This window comes from Pseudochaenichthys georgianus, unplaced genomic scaffold (assembly GCF_902827115.2).
Source record: "Pseudochaenichthys georgianus unplaced genomic scaffold, fPseGeo1.2 scaffold_350_arrow_ctg1, whole genome shotgun sequence".
In the NCBI taxonomy this organism is placed as follows: domain Eukaryota; kingdom Metazoa; phylum Chordata; class Actinopteri; order Perciformes; family Channichthyidae; genus Pseudochaenichthys; species Pseudochaenichthys georgianus.
This window is the reverse complement of record NW_027262960.1, coordinates 36765-51977: the sequence shown is the minus strand read 5'-3', so window position 1 is coordinate 51977 and position 15213 is coordinate 36765.

Sequence of the window (15213 nt, the reverse complement as noted above, 5' to 3'; positions counted from 1 at the left end):
AATAAAGTCAGAATTTTCAGAATAAAGTCCAGAATGTTCAGAATAAGGTCCGAATTTTCAGAATAAATCCAGAATTTCAGAATAAAGTCAGAATGTTCAGAATAAAGTCAGAATGTTCAGAATAAAGTCAGAATGTTCAGAATAAAGTCAGAATTTTCAGAATAAAGTCAGAATGTTCAGAATAAAGTCAGAATGTTCAGAATAAAGTCAGAATGTTCAGAATAAAGTCAGAATTTTCAGAATAAAGTCAGAATGTTCAGAATAAAGTCAGAATTTTCAGAATAAAGTCAGAATGTTCAGAATAAAGTCAGAATTTTCAGAATAAAGTCAGAATGTTCAGAATAAAGTCAAGAATGTCGAATAAAGTCAGAAATGTTCAGAATAAAGTCAGAATTTCAAATAAAGTCAGATTTTCAGAATAAAGTCAGAATGTTCAGAATAATGTCCGAATTTTCAGAATAAAGTCAGAATTTTCAGAAATAAAGTCAGAATGTTCAGAATAAAGTCAGAAATGTCAGAATAAAGTCAGAATTTTCAGAATAAAGTCAGAATTTTCAGAATAAAGTCAGAAGTTTCAGAATAAAGTCAGAATTTTCAGATAAAAGTCAGAATGTTCAGAATAAAGTCAGAATTTCAGAATAAAGTCAGAATGTTCGAATAAAGTCAGAATTTTCAGATAAAGTCAGAAATGTTTTCAGAATAAAGTCAGAATTTTCAGAATAAAGTCAGAATTTTCAGAATTAAAGTCAGAATGTCGAATAAAGTCAGAATGTTCAGAATAAAGTGAGAATGTTCAGAATAAAGTCCGAATTTTCAGATAAAGTCAGAATGTTCAGATAAAGTCAGAATTTTCAGAATAAGTCAGAATGTTCAGAATTAAAGTCAGAATTTTCAGAATACAGTCAGAATCTTTCAGAATAAAGTCAGAATGTTCAGAATAAAGTCAGAATTTTCAGAATAAAGTCAGAATGTTTCAGAATAAAGTCAGAATGTTTCAGAATAAAGTCAGAATTTTTCAGAATAAAGTCAGAATGTTCAGAATAAAGTCAGATTTTCAGAATAAAGTCAGAATTTTCAGAATAAAGTCAAGATATGTTCGAATAAAGTCAGAAATTTTCAGAATAAAGTCAGAATGTTCAGAATAAAGTCAGAATTTTCAGAATAAAGTCAGAATGTTCAGAATAAAGACAAATGTTCAGAATAAAGTCAGAATGTTCAGAATAAGTCAGAATGTTCAGAAATAAAGTCAGAATGTTCAGAATAAAATCAGAATTTTCAGAATAAAGTCAGAATTTTCAGAATAAAGTCAGAATGTTCAGAATAAAGTCAGACTTTTCAGAATAAAGTCAGAATGTTCAGAATAAAGTCAGAATGTTCAGAATAAAGTCAGAATTTTCAGAATAAAGTCAGACTTTTCAGAATAAAGTCAGAATTTTCAGAATAAAGTCAGAATGTTCAGAAAAAATCAGAATTTTCAGAATAAAGTCAGAATGTTCAGAATAAGTCAGACTTTTCAGAATAAAGGAATTTCAGAATAAAGTCAGAAGTTCAGAATAAAGTCAGAATTTTCAGAATAAAGTCAGAATGTTCAGAAAAAGTCAGACTTTTCAGAATAAAGTCAGAATGTTCAGAATAAAGTCAGAATGTTCAGAATAAGGAATTTCAGAATAAAGTCAGAATTTTCAGAATAAAGTCAGAATGTTCAGAATAAAGTCAGAATTTTCAGAATAAAGTCAGAAACTGTTGTGCGTCCCAACTGTGTTAAATATTGTATGTTTAGTTTAGTTAATAAAATCAGAATTTTCCGAAATAAATATGAATTTTCAGTAAAAAAGTAAAGAATTTTCCGAAAAAGTCAGAATCAAAATATTCAGTAGACTCATGCTAGATCGTCACCCCTGTGCTTAAGTAGTGTGCTCACTTACTGTGCCTTGTATACATCATTGTTTTTAAATTAAAGGACTGTTAGCCTGATATTCTGAGCTGTATGCCAGATATTTTCTAAAAAGACAAGGAGATTATGAGATTTCCTTATAAACCACCTACGTGTTTTAATCGTGAAGATTGCACCAGGGGTAATTGAGTTTATGCAGCTCTCCCTCCCCATGAGGATAATTTACTTCTGAGGATCATTTTTGATAATATGTTGTACAAATGCGAAAATGTTAATGACATTTCCAACCCTGATATTCATCTGATTCTAAAATGTGATATCTAAAAGGACTAGTCGTGTAGCTCGTGTGAGTCACTTCTAAGAACTGCAGGGTTTCCTGTACCAGCCCTCACGAGATGGACCAGGTTCTCAACACAGCACAAACAGTACCGTTAAAAGATGACCTTTAACTGCCATTCTCAAGTCTTTCGTTCACCTGCCACTCAGCTTACATTCTGCAACACTCCTTCAGACTGGGCGGCTCTCCTGTGGTTTTCAGAAAGCTAACATGCAAATCTCATGTTTGAAATGTCTTTTCTAAATTCAAAGGAGTGGATGACAAAAGTCAGGGGTAACAATTAAATAAATAATCTGTGACTGGCGAAGCCACACAGAGTAAAGTATTCAACATACTTTTTTCATCTTATTCTCCTTCTTCAGACACACATTTTGTACAAGTACCTCAAAATGGAACTTTAGTACAGTACTTGAGCTACCCATCCAATACATCACTTATGGGCTGAGAGATTCTTTACAGCCAGCTCAATCTGCAAATACCTCCCAGGTTCACGAGGTGCCCTAATCACTTCATATCCAAATAATGGACATGATGTACATTTTACTCAACATGACCAAAACAAAGCAAGATCTTTCTACATCTGAACGTCTCCTCTGATGAATCAGTTCCTCTGGTCCACCAGTTTGTCAGCAGCACTCCCAGCTGACTTGGCTTCAGAGTCCAGCAGCATCAGTGACAGGTATACATATACACATTTACAAAAAGAGGATAACAAGTGAACCAACCCTGATAAAGTGGTCTACCTATGTTGCAATGTATTCGATTCACACACGGCATCTCTTGCACGTCTGTCCGTCCTGGGAGAGGGATCCCTCCTCTGTTTTTTTAATTTATTATTTACAACATTAATATAATTTCGAGCAGGTGTCGCATTGGTTTTTATAAACCCCACCTGAAGTAATGTGATTACTCTCAAGTCCTCTGTAGTTTTCAGGTCCTCTATCCTGAGAGCAGTTTTCGGGATAGAACCAGGAGAAAGGCCCATCTGTTAGTGCTGCATTGCATTGTGGTCCATATCCTGCTCCTGCGAGCTCTGGTGGATTATTAAATGAAGGGATTGAGAATCACAATTGGACAATAAGTGCCAAAACCATGAAGCTTCAAGCTCTGAACGACAAAGAAAGGGCCGGTATCTTCACTACAAGCAGGGCACACTGTTTGAAGTGCTGGTCCTTTCAAGGCTTCAATGAACCTGTTTTAATTCCACGACTGAATGTAGAGATTTCAGAAAACAATCTGAATTGTCTGGTTTTCAGAAAAGTCAGAATTACAAACAAGTCGAGCCCTCAGCTTCGACAAAGGTAGGAAAGTCATATTTTAAATGCCTGATTGATCTGTTTCATAGTTACGTCTTCTGCCCGTTCCACCTGGGCTCATTATGTTGCGTCCCCAACATGTGGAGACAGTAACACAGCAACCGATTCATTTGATTCTCAGAAGAGGAATCATGATTCTAAAATCTTCTGAACAATTCAAAATGTTCCGATTTGCAAAAAAAGTCAGGAATTTTTTGAAAAGTCAGAATGTTCAGACAGATTTCAGTTTGTGACGGCAGATATTCAGAGTTTCTGTGTATCTGCTCTGCCAGGCTCCTGTCTCTGTTTCTCACGTCTTTATCCACCTGTCAATTATGTAGCTTTGAATTCTTTAAGGCGACATTCCACCACGAGGCCCCTGCAGCGTACAAGCCTCAGGACACGCCGTAAAGAACTGTGCTGTCAAACCATATATGCAAATATCAAAGTTCTGGGACTTCTGTTGCGTCAGTCTTCAGGGGAGGGGCTATCGGCATAGAGACGGGGAGACACAGCAGCCTGAGGGCTGAAGAATCACAGAGCACCACACCTCCTCCAGACCTCCACACCACCTCCAGACCTCCACACCACCTCCAGACCTCCAGACCTCCACACCTCCTCCAGACCTCCACACCTCCTCCAGACCTCCACACCACCTCCACACCTCCAGACCTCCACATCTCCTCCAGACCTCCACACCACCTCCACACCTCCAGACCTCCACACCTCCTCCAGACCTCCAGACCTCCACACCTCCTCCAGACCCTCCACACCTCCATACCTCCATATCTCCTCCAGACCTCCAGACCTCCACACCACCTCCAGACCTCCTCCAGACCTCCTCCACACCTCCAGACCTCCAGACCTCCACACCTCCTCCAGAACTCCACACCTCCTCCAGACCTCCAGACCTCCACACCTCCTCCAGACCTCCACACCTCCTCCAGACCTCCAGACCTCCTCCAGACCTCCACACCTCCAGACCTCCACACCTCCTCCAGACCTCCTCCACACCTCCAGACCTCCAGACCTCCTCCAGACCTCCACACCTCCTCCAGAACTCCTCCACACCACCTCCAGACCTCCAGACCTCCACACCTCCTCTAGACCTCCTCCATACCTCCAGACCTCCACACCACCTCCAGACCTCCACACCTCCTCCAGACCTCCTCCATACCTCCTCCAGACCTCACAGACCTCCACCCCTCCTCCAGAAACTCCTCCGACCACCCACCTCCAGGACCTCCAGACCATCCACGCCCCCTCCAGACCTCCACACCTCCTCAGACCCTCCAGAGACCTCCACCCCTCCTCCAGAACTCCTCCATACCTCCTCCACACCTCCTCCAGACCTCCAGACCTCCACACCTCCTCCCAGAACTCCTCCAGACCTCCTCCACACCTCCTCCAGACCTCCAGACCTCCTCCAGACCTCCAGACCTCCTCCAGACCTCCTCCATACCTCCACACCACCTCCAGACCTCCTCCACACTTCCTCCAGACCTCCTCCAGACCTCCTCCAGACCTCCAGACCTCCTCCACACCTCCACACCTCCAGACCTCCTCCAGACCTCCAGACCTCCAGACCTCCTCCAGACCACCTCCAGACCTCCTCCACACCTCCTCCAGACCTCCTCCAGACCTCCAGACCTCCTCCACACCTCCACACCTCCAGACCTCCTCCAGACCTCCAGACCTCCTCCAGACCTCCAGACCTCCTCCACACCTCCACACCTCCAGACCTCCTCCAGACGGTGAGTCTTTCCGCCTCTTTGCGTTACTAACCCGGGGAACAGCTAAACTCCAGGGAACCAGTCAGGGTGCATTTGATGGGTTTTACATCGTTTTTGATTTCCACTAAGAAGCTCCAAAAACAAGTGAAAGAATAATAAAGGTGTTTTGGCTAAGTCATTCTAAAATCAAGTAAGATTTATTTCTTGCAACACGAGGATCCATCTTTTACAAACAGAGATACGAGGAGACTTGATGATTGTCTAGAAACAGGAGCGTCACTGCAGTGCTACTCTTGAGTGACAGGTCTTTCATGGAGAGGCAAGAGTCGAACAGACCCCTCTTCTGTGCTTCTGCTCTTCTGGCTCAGGCTGCTCCTCCTCACGACCCCGGCTCTGCTCCTCCTGCTGGCAGCTAGGCAGCACTCACAAACAACATTTATTTTAACGGCAGTTTAGTTTGAGTTTCAAAGCACACCTTGTGGAAACACAGCGTCACTGCGTGGGGCTAATGAACACTCGTTATACCTCGGCCTTCACTGAGTCTTTGAGCCTTTTGCAATCTTCGGATGATAGACATAAGGATTGTTATTTCATAGACTCAGTTCATGGAGGATGAGCTTTTTTTAACTTGTATTTATAAATGCTACACTGCAGAAATGCACACTGGAGCCACACATGTTTAACACTCGAAATGTGTCTTCTTCCATCTCATGGCCAGAATTCGCTGCATTGACATGCGCCATTTGAACTGAGGAGTGAGCTGGGAGTGTTGCACTGGTTCGTGTTGCATGGATGTGTCATATTCATTTTTCTCTTTGAATTCTGGCTGTAGTTGCTGCCAGCCAGATGGACCTGAACTCTGCTCTGCTACCCATTGTCAGACCTCCTGGTGGAGTCATCGACATCAGCTCATGTCCCATCACTTACTACGGAAAACAATACACATCCCTGGATGTGAGTAAATGTGTTCCCTGTGATCCTCCAGCCCACCGGAGGACTGAGGATGGCTGTTATTAGTTCAGTCAGGAGACACATATATAGAAATGTATTTATTACCCCTTGAGATGTGAGACCTGGTTTTCAAGGGGGTCCCGACGACCGCAACGTGTTACAGACATGAACAAAATAACAGAAAGCAAAGCTTGACAAACCACGTACAGTCTGTTAAATACAAGTCATGAAGTAATTCATCCAATCATTACAATGTGATGGACAGTAGTGTCTAATACAGTGCTTCTCAAAGTGGTCCGTGGGCGCCCCCTAGTGGTCCGTGAGTATATTGGTAACATTTCACATTTGAAATAAATAAATACATTAAAGTTTTCCGGACTCTCGCGGGAATATCTCCGCAATGGAGCGAGCTTAAGTTTCACTTTCGATTGCATGATATAGCCCAGCGCAACACCTTCGTCACACATGTTGCCACTTGTTTGTACCATTTTCAGGCGATTTGTAAAAAAATGATGTGTTTTTTGGATATTTGTGGAGTTAGGTGGTCCGCGAGTGTTTTTTTATTGGTTAAGTGGTCCTTGGTATGAAAAAGTTTGAGAAACACTGCTCTAATAGATCAGTTTGATCAATAACGAGAGCAGCTGAACGTGAGATGATGATGATGATGATGCTGACAGGGATCTGATAGCAGCAGGTCAAGTATTCCAGTCTGTTGGAATGCTCATGTTGTCTGATGATGTAACAATATATATGTATATAGAAATATACAGATGAATGTAATGAACCATTTGCACCTCTACCTGCCGAATTCCAGCCGGAAACCCAACGGATCCCATTGGCTGGTGATCTGCACCCTCCCTCTGTTTCCTGAGGGGGCGTGGCTAGATTCCACACCCGCCCATTTGTTAGATTGCAGGGTTTTACCAAGCCCCCAGGAAGTGCTCCGGACTCTGAGGAAAATATTGGTTGTGGCCAAACGGCGGTACTACAACGTCCGTATCAGTCCGCGACGTCACCCGGCCCAGACAGACTTTTTCCCATTGACGAACATGGGGAAAGAGACGGCTGTAAACCAGCTAAACTAAATAAACTACCCAGTATGAACTATGTTATAGCCCTTATTATAATCACAAGGTCCTTAAAGTTGTAAAATGCACTAAAAGCCGAATCAAGATTTATTTTCTCTCCATTCATTCTACTGAGCCGAGAGTGGGAGCTCGGGGGCGGGGCTTAATGACAGGAGGCGGGGCTTAAGGGGTGCATGCTCTGTGAGCGCACATTCTGCTCTGAAAGCCAGGCATGATGGGTAATCTGTGACGTATTGCTCTCGAAAATATCAGGCCATTTTGTCTTCATGCGCCAATGAGCAGCTCTCATAGGAAAGAACGAGCCCCCGCCTCCCACGCTGCATCCAGTTCTTACTATACATCCATGGGTTTTACCATGAGATAGCGCTTCATTCATAAAAACACAAAGACAGCTAACTGGGTAACCTTTGGTCTCTGTTTAGGCCTCGGTGCACACTGTGTGTTTCCTGGACTAACAGTAGAAGTTGTTACTTCAGTAATGTTTGCGTTAGGGTTAGCGTTTCATTACATATTTTCTATCCCTTATTTTCACACGGAAATGTAACACCTTACTTTTAATTTAGTTTTATTTATAATATTACACACATGCCAGCTATACTGTATCATTGTTTATTTTCTACTATTTGAATTTCTAGTTATGTGCAATGCCTTGATTTTCATGCTGCTGCTGTAACGGAACAAATATCCAGAGCTTTATGCGATGAAACGATGACGTTTCAAAGCCTTAATATTGATGATGTCTCTCTTTTGTTGCAGCTGACGATGGACGATTACTTTTCAATTTGTTTTATTGAGAACAACATTGTGACATCAGACTGTCTACGTACGGGAGTTTTAGAAAAAATGTATCATATGTTTTGGGACATTATAGTCCGAGATCTCAGCAAACCCTCTACTAAGCCATACTTCAAACATGCGGGAACCTGCTTTACTGTGATTGGGCAAAGACGGTTCTCCAGCTACCAAGGTGAGTGTTCCTCAGATCCCTGATGTTAGATTCACCGAATGTCAAGTTTATTTTACAACATGAACATTTCAAAGACATTGCGTGGCGTAGGAAACTTCTAATTAAAGTGTTTTTCTGAAATGTTTGAAGCCTTTCCTTATATTTGATGTTTGTCTGTTTATCTTTTAGATGGATATCACTTTAATAGCGACTGTGACGACATGGTTGTCTAGCAACCAGGCATATCAAAATACATTCGTAAGTATTCTCAGAGATGAGGCTGTTGATGCGTATCTGTATAAAAACATACAAGTACACTTGAGTCTGTGGGCCAGAAGGGCGTTTAAAAAGAATCCGTAATACTCTTCTATCCACCTTCCACCTGCTGAGGGACACAGACACGTTGGGTCTTTATCTTCTCATCTAGACACTGACGGTGGTCAGAAATGACATAATAATAATCCTTATATTTATTATAGCGCTTTATCAAAGACTCTCAAAGCCCTTTACAAATACACATTACACATACATCTACTGTGGACAATACCCACAGGAGCAAGTTCAGATGAAGTGTCTTGCCCAAGTGAATGTCACAACGGCCTGACGCAGTGGGGTGGGAGCGCGTTTCGAACTGGAGTTCCCCAACGCCCCCTTGATCTGATGATCAAACGCACAGACCACTGCGCCACCCGTCCCGACATACACTTAAACATGTCTTGATCTTTTTACTGAAAGATGTTGATGTTTCTGTCCATGTTTATCCGTGTCTAGAATACAATTATTATATATGATGGCACAAAGTGGGGCCGCCTGACAGTCGACTAGCAATATGAGAATTCAGTTGGAAAGGGTTTTCAGCGTTAATACACAACGCAGTGAGATAAGAATAATGCAGACACATGTAGCTCAGTGAGCTCAGTGAGGAACAGCGGTTGCATCCACAGAAGATGCAGTGGAGGACTTCTGCTTCATTTCATGCACAGCCCCAGTTTCAGGAACAGGAACATTTAGAATAAAAACATCTCTGCGTTTGAGTTTTTGCGAACAGAAAGAGAGTTGTTATCAGGGACTCTAACAGGGAGGGAAGGTCGGACTAACAGGACATGCAGGAAGTTAGTTTGTTTCCCCTTAAGTACCAAAGAAGTTCTTTAGAAATAACCCTCTTTAATAGTCATAGAGCTCAACACTGCTCTCACTCAAGGTCCTAGAGTTGGAGCAACAGATCTAAAAAGGGGATTTATTGTTCATCCGTCTTTACAGTATTAACAATTATTCCTGTCTTGTTCTTTTTTAGGAACTGTTTGCAGATTCAGACCAAGGCGTATTGGATTCCATTATATCTGTAGCGGAACTCGATCTCTCAGGATGCAGAATGTCAGGTAAGCAGATCTGGGGCCTCATGTATAACGCCGTGCGTAGGACTCACGTGGGAAGGTTGCTTACGTAGTAGAAATCCAAAAAATAGGTACAGAAATGTTCCGACATTTTCCGATTCACCAAACATTGCGCACCGGCGAGGAAAGTGCGTACAGCACTTCCTACGCCGGTTTCCCTTTATAAATCACAATCGACTCGAAATGCGGTGCAGCTTTTGCGGGCTTCACGTAACGCCCAGATTGGCCTATAAATAGTCAAAGAAACGCCCATTCATTCATTCTGACCAGCGCCATATAGATAGAAGAGTTACGACACCGGAAGTCCAAAAACGGTTATCGTCACGTGGTTCATGTAGACGAGGATCGTTCCCCGGAAGTTCATGGCGGGCGATGTGAATGCATTGATAACAGGAGATAGAACTACGATTTTTGGTAATTATTAGTGAATAAAGGTTTTGATTTGCAATATTTATACAACAAATCGATATGTGTATGTATTTACATCAATATGTTTTCAAAAATAAAATCGAATTTGCTAATATTAAGTGATAATATTAGGATTAGTGTGAACAACTAGTTTACATGTTAGGCTAACGGTGCCTTGGTTAAAGAGCCTGTTGCTGTTTATTTATAGCTTTGAATTCTTTCAAACCAATATTATCTTCTTAAACTTGTATGGTAGTCAGGAGCATCACTTTCTAATGTTTATTGATACATTTAGAGGGAGGGGATCTAAAGTAATGCTTTAAAATTCAGATTGGATTCATTTCTACCATTTTCTTAAATTCATGGTAGTTTCAGTAATCCCCTGGTAACTGAGGACACAAGTTATCTAAATGACTAATGTCGTCTTTATGGCTTTCAGAAAGGACAGGAGACCGACAGGTGACTATCAAAGGACTAGCAGCAGCAGCATGATGATGATGATGATGAAGATGATGATGTTAAATGTGTTGTTTTAGGAACATCCATTGCAAATACATGGGATTCAATAAACAATGAATAGCATATCATGCAGTTCGTCTGTGCCTTTTCCTCCGTGTTGTCCTGGTTTGCTGTGCTGCCTCCTAGTCGCCACCATGGTTTGCTGTGCTGCCTCCTAGTCGCCACCATGGTTTGCTGTGCTGCCTGGGGATGCTCAAATCGCTCCGAGAAAGGAGTATGAATGGACGGCTTCCCCACTGACACAGAGCGGAGGAGAAAATGGCTGGCTCAAGTCAGCAGGAGCAATTTCACGACCAACAGCAACACAATATGTGATTTATATACAAACACTGCATTTGCACTTTTTCACCAAACGAAAACCACACCATTGGGAAAGCTTAATGTTTTGTTTAATACAAAAAAACAGGGAAAGTCTTGAAAAACACAGAGTTGAGACTCAGGGTGCAGGGTGAGGGTCTCAGTGCAGGTATTCAGGCTCCATTGAACCCCCCTCTGGTTCTTGTGCTGAAAGAGGGAGCAACAGACAGGAGAAAGGGTTATACACACAGCACACCTATTGGATGGGAAATGCCTTGGGGAGATAAGGTGTGGTCTCTGTTCCCAACTGAAGTTATGGAACTTTATTATTTGTGAGTTTGACAGAAAATGACAGAAAAATAAATAAATTAAAAGATGGCCATTTTAGAAGCAAGAGCCAATCCAAAAAGGTGAAAAGGAACAACAGCAGCCAAGCTACCACATCCAGAAACCCCCAAACATATCACAGCTGCAATCATTTCCATTAGTCTTTGCAATGGAAATATTTGGACTAAACATTGCTCTTCCACCTGCCAGCACCCAGCTAACATCACTGCCCTCCACCTGCCAACATCACTGCCCTCCACCTGCCAACATCACTGCCCTCCACCTGCCAACATCACTGCCCTCCACCTGCCAACATCACTGCCCTCCACCTGCCAACATCACTGCCCTCCACCTGCCAGCACCCAGCTAACATCACTGCCCCTCCACCTGCCAACATCACAGCCCTCCACCTGCCAACATCACTGCCCTCCACCTGCCAACATCACTGCCCTCCACCTGCTAGCACCCAGCTAACATCACTGCCCCTCCACCTGCCAACATCACAGCCCTCCACCTGCCAGCACCCAGCTAACATCACTGCCCCTCCACCTGCCAACATCACAGCCCTCCACCTGCCAACATCACTGCCCTCCACCTGCCAACATCACTGCCCTCCACCTGCCAGCACCCAGCTAACATCACTGCCCCTCCACCTGCCAACATCACAGCCCTCCACCTGCCAACATCACTGCCCTCCACCTGCCAACATCACTGCCCTCCACCTGCCAACATCACTGCCATCCACCTGCCAACATCACAACCCTCCACCTGACAACATCACTGCCCTCCACCTGCCAACATCACTGCCCTCCACCTGCCAACATCACAACCCTCCACCTGACAACATCACAGCCCTCCACCTGCCAACATCACTGCCCTCCACCTGCCAACATCACAACCCTCCACCTGACAACATCACTGCCCTCCACCTGCCAAAATCACTGCCCTCCACCTGCCAGCACCCAGCCAGAGGAGCGCAAACAACAAAAACAAGCAAGGTGTCCCGTCATGTACCTGGAAGTTTGGGTTGGCAAAATGGAGTAAGAGAGGGACTTGAAAAACCTTGGTGGCTCTCTACTCATGTTGTTACAGTTGTCTTGGTTACAGCTCTTTGCCATTTCCACATCTTTAGAAAATATGAAATAAAAAATTGAAGTGAAATCAACCTCTGGAGAACAAACTTTGATTTCTCTGTCTTGTGAGTTTGCAGTCTTGCAGTGTTGCTCCTCCACCTGTAACATCACTGCCCCTCCACCTGCCATACAGTAGGTTACTAACAAGAGTACTTATATAATACAGTGATAGAATACATGTTTAGTTTGCTTACTTATATAACACAGTAGTATTAAACTTACCTTGTGTCTTCACTCTCACTTAAGTCCCTCTCCCTTTGCCATCAATCCAGAATCAGCTGAGCTGCAACATTATACAGACGGGTAATAATCAACAGAATCACAAGGACACAATATGGCTCTGCTAAAAACACTCACTCTTACACGCACCAAAGTTATATTGATCTAATATTTAACTCCCTCCACCCCCGCATACAATCCCGTTCAGAAGCCCCTCTTCTCTAATTCAACATGTTGGACGAAATGACATTAAGAGAACGGAATGTACAATTGAAAGGCTGTTCAACGTGTGTTGCTAACTTGCTTCGGTATGCTAGCTTAATCTGTTATCTGTAAACGTTCCCTAAATCTACTAATTTAGGGATAATCCACTGACATCCTTTAATACACATGTTCATTAGAATCAGATGTACTGATAATATCCGCAATATAAATCTTTAAACTTTTTCTTACAAGTACAACAACACGTGGTAGTGGATATATTATGTATGTATGTAGATACTAAATGTTCTGTTTGATATTATTACATAATTCTCATGAATAAGAAACCTGCATCAATTCAATCAAAAACCTACATTTTAAGTGAATATCAAAGTAGCTTTTAGCATCAATCAGATTGTTTAGGTGCAGTGGTGATATTTGAATATGTCCCAAACACTGCCATGCTGCTAGAAACAGCTGATCTTAAGAGCTTCAGTGCAGGCCACAGATCAGGATGCATTGTGGGACATATAGTTTATGGGCACCGTACTTGTACAAAGCGGCATATGACCGAATTATAAACGTATTATATTCTTTGCAATCTTTCGCGGACCACATAAACTGTGTTGGCGGGCAGTTGGTCCGTGGGCCTTGAGTTTGACACCTCTGCTCTAAAGAAAGATTTGAGAAAGTCTGTTTCTCCCAAATTCTACAGACTAGTTGGTGAAGTTTAACTCTTCTCTCACCCCCTATCTTCTCCAAGGTGTTGGGGGTTCAGAGATGCTCCACCCAAACTGCACGGCAACAGCCTGTGCTTTGAATACAGATGTCATGGAGGTCAATAAATGTGGACCCTTCGAGGTGTGCGGCGGCAACAACACGTAAATATGATTTATTTACGTCTGGAGTAAAGGTTTGAAAGACAGATTTGAATGGAGTCTATCATGTGAAGGAAACAAAGACATGATGGGAAATATATGGTATTTTTCATTCAATTTGAACCATTATTTCCTTTTGTTAGAAAAGTATCCCTGGTCGGCAGTTTGATCTTCAGTCTCAGGATCCATGTGTCTGTGAGCCTCTCCAGAATGGAAGCATCACATACAGAGCATCAGCTAGTTCCTGAGCAGTGTCCTTCACATGCTGATATCAAGAGAGGGAGTCACACAGTCACAAGATGGAGGAACAGAAAGCAGTATTCAATGTTTAGTTCAGATTAGCTCCACGTCAGAAATGAGCATGCTTGATGTCTCTCTCCATAGAGGCTGAATCATCATGTTAACCACATAGCTATCATCTGCCTCAAGCAGTCCTGATGCTCTTCTAGGTCATCACACATCCTGTCATGTTCACAGCTACAGTTGGGATACCTCTGTTAGCATGGAAGATACATTCAGGAACACCTTTTGTCATTTCAAACTGTTTGTGATCAGAGGTGGGAAGTATTGGAGTACAAATACTTTGTTACTGTACTTAAGTACATGTTTCTGGTATCAGTACTTTACTCCACTACTTATTTTTCTGACGACTTTTTACTTTGACTTCTTACATGTTGAACACAAATACCTGTACTTTCTACTTCTTACATTTTGAATGCAAATACCTGTACTTTCTACTTCTTACATGTTGAACACAAATACCTGTACTTTCTACTTCTTACATGTTGAACACAAATACCTGTACTTTCTACTTCTTACATGTTGAACACAAATAACTGTACTTTCTACTTCTTACATGTTGAACCCAAATACCTGTACTTTCTACTTCTTACATGTTGAACACAAATACCTGTACTTTCTACTTCTTACATGTTGAACACAAATACCTGTACTTTCTACTTCTTACATGTTGAACTCAAATACCTGTACTTTCTACTTCTTACATGTTGAACTCAAATACCTGTACTTTCTACTTCTTACATGTTGAACACAAATACCTGTACTTTCTACTTCTTACATGTTGAACACAAATACCTGTACTTTCTACTTCTTACATGTTGAACACAAATACCTGTACTTTCTACTTCTTACATGTTGAACTCAAATACCTGTACTTTCTACTTCTTACATGTTGAACCCAAATACCTGTACTTTCTACTTCTTACATGTTGAACCCAAATACTTGTACTTTCTACTTCTTACATTTTGAACGCAAATACCTGTACTTTCTACTTCTTACATGTTGAACACAAATACCTGTACTTTCTACTTCTTACATGTTGAACACAAATACCTGTACTTTCTACTTCGTACATGTTGAACCCAAATACCTGTACTTTCTACTTCTTACATGTTGAACACAAATACCTGTACTTTCTACTTCTTACATGTTGAACTCAAATACCTGTACTTTCTACTTCTTACATGTTGAACCCAAATACTTGTACTTTCTACTTCTTACATGTTGAACCCAAATACCTGTACTTTCTACTTCTTACATGTTGAACACAAATACCTGTACTTTCTACTTCG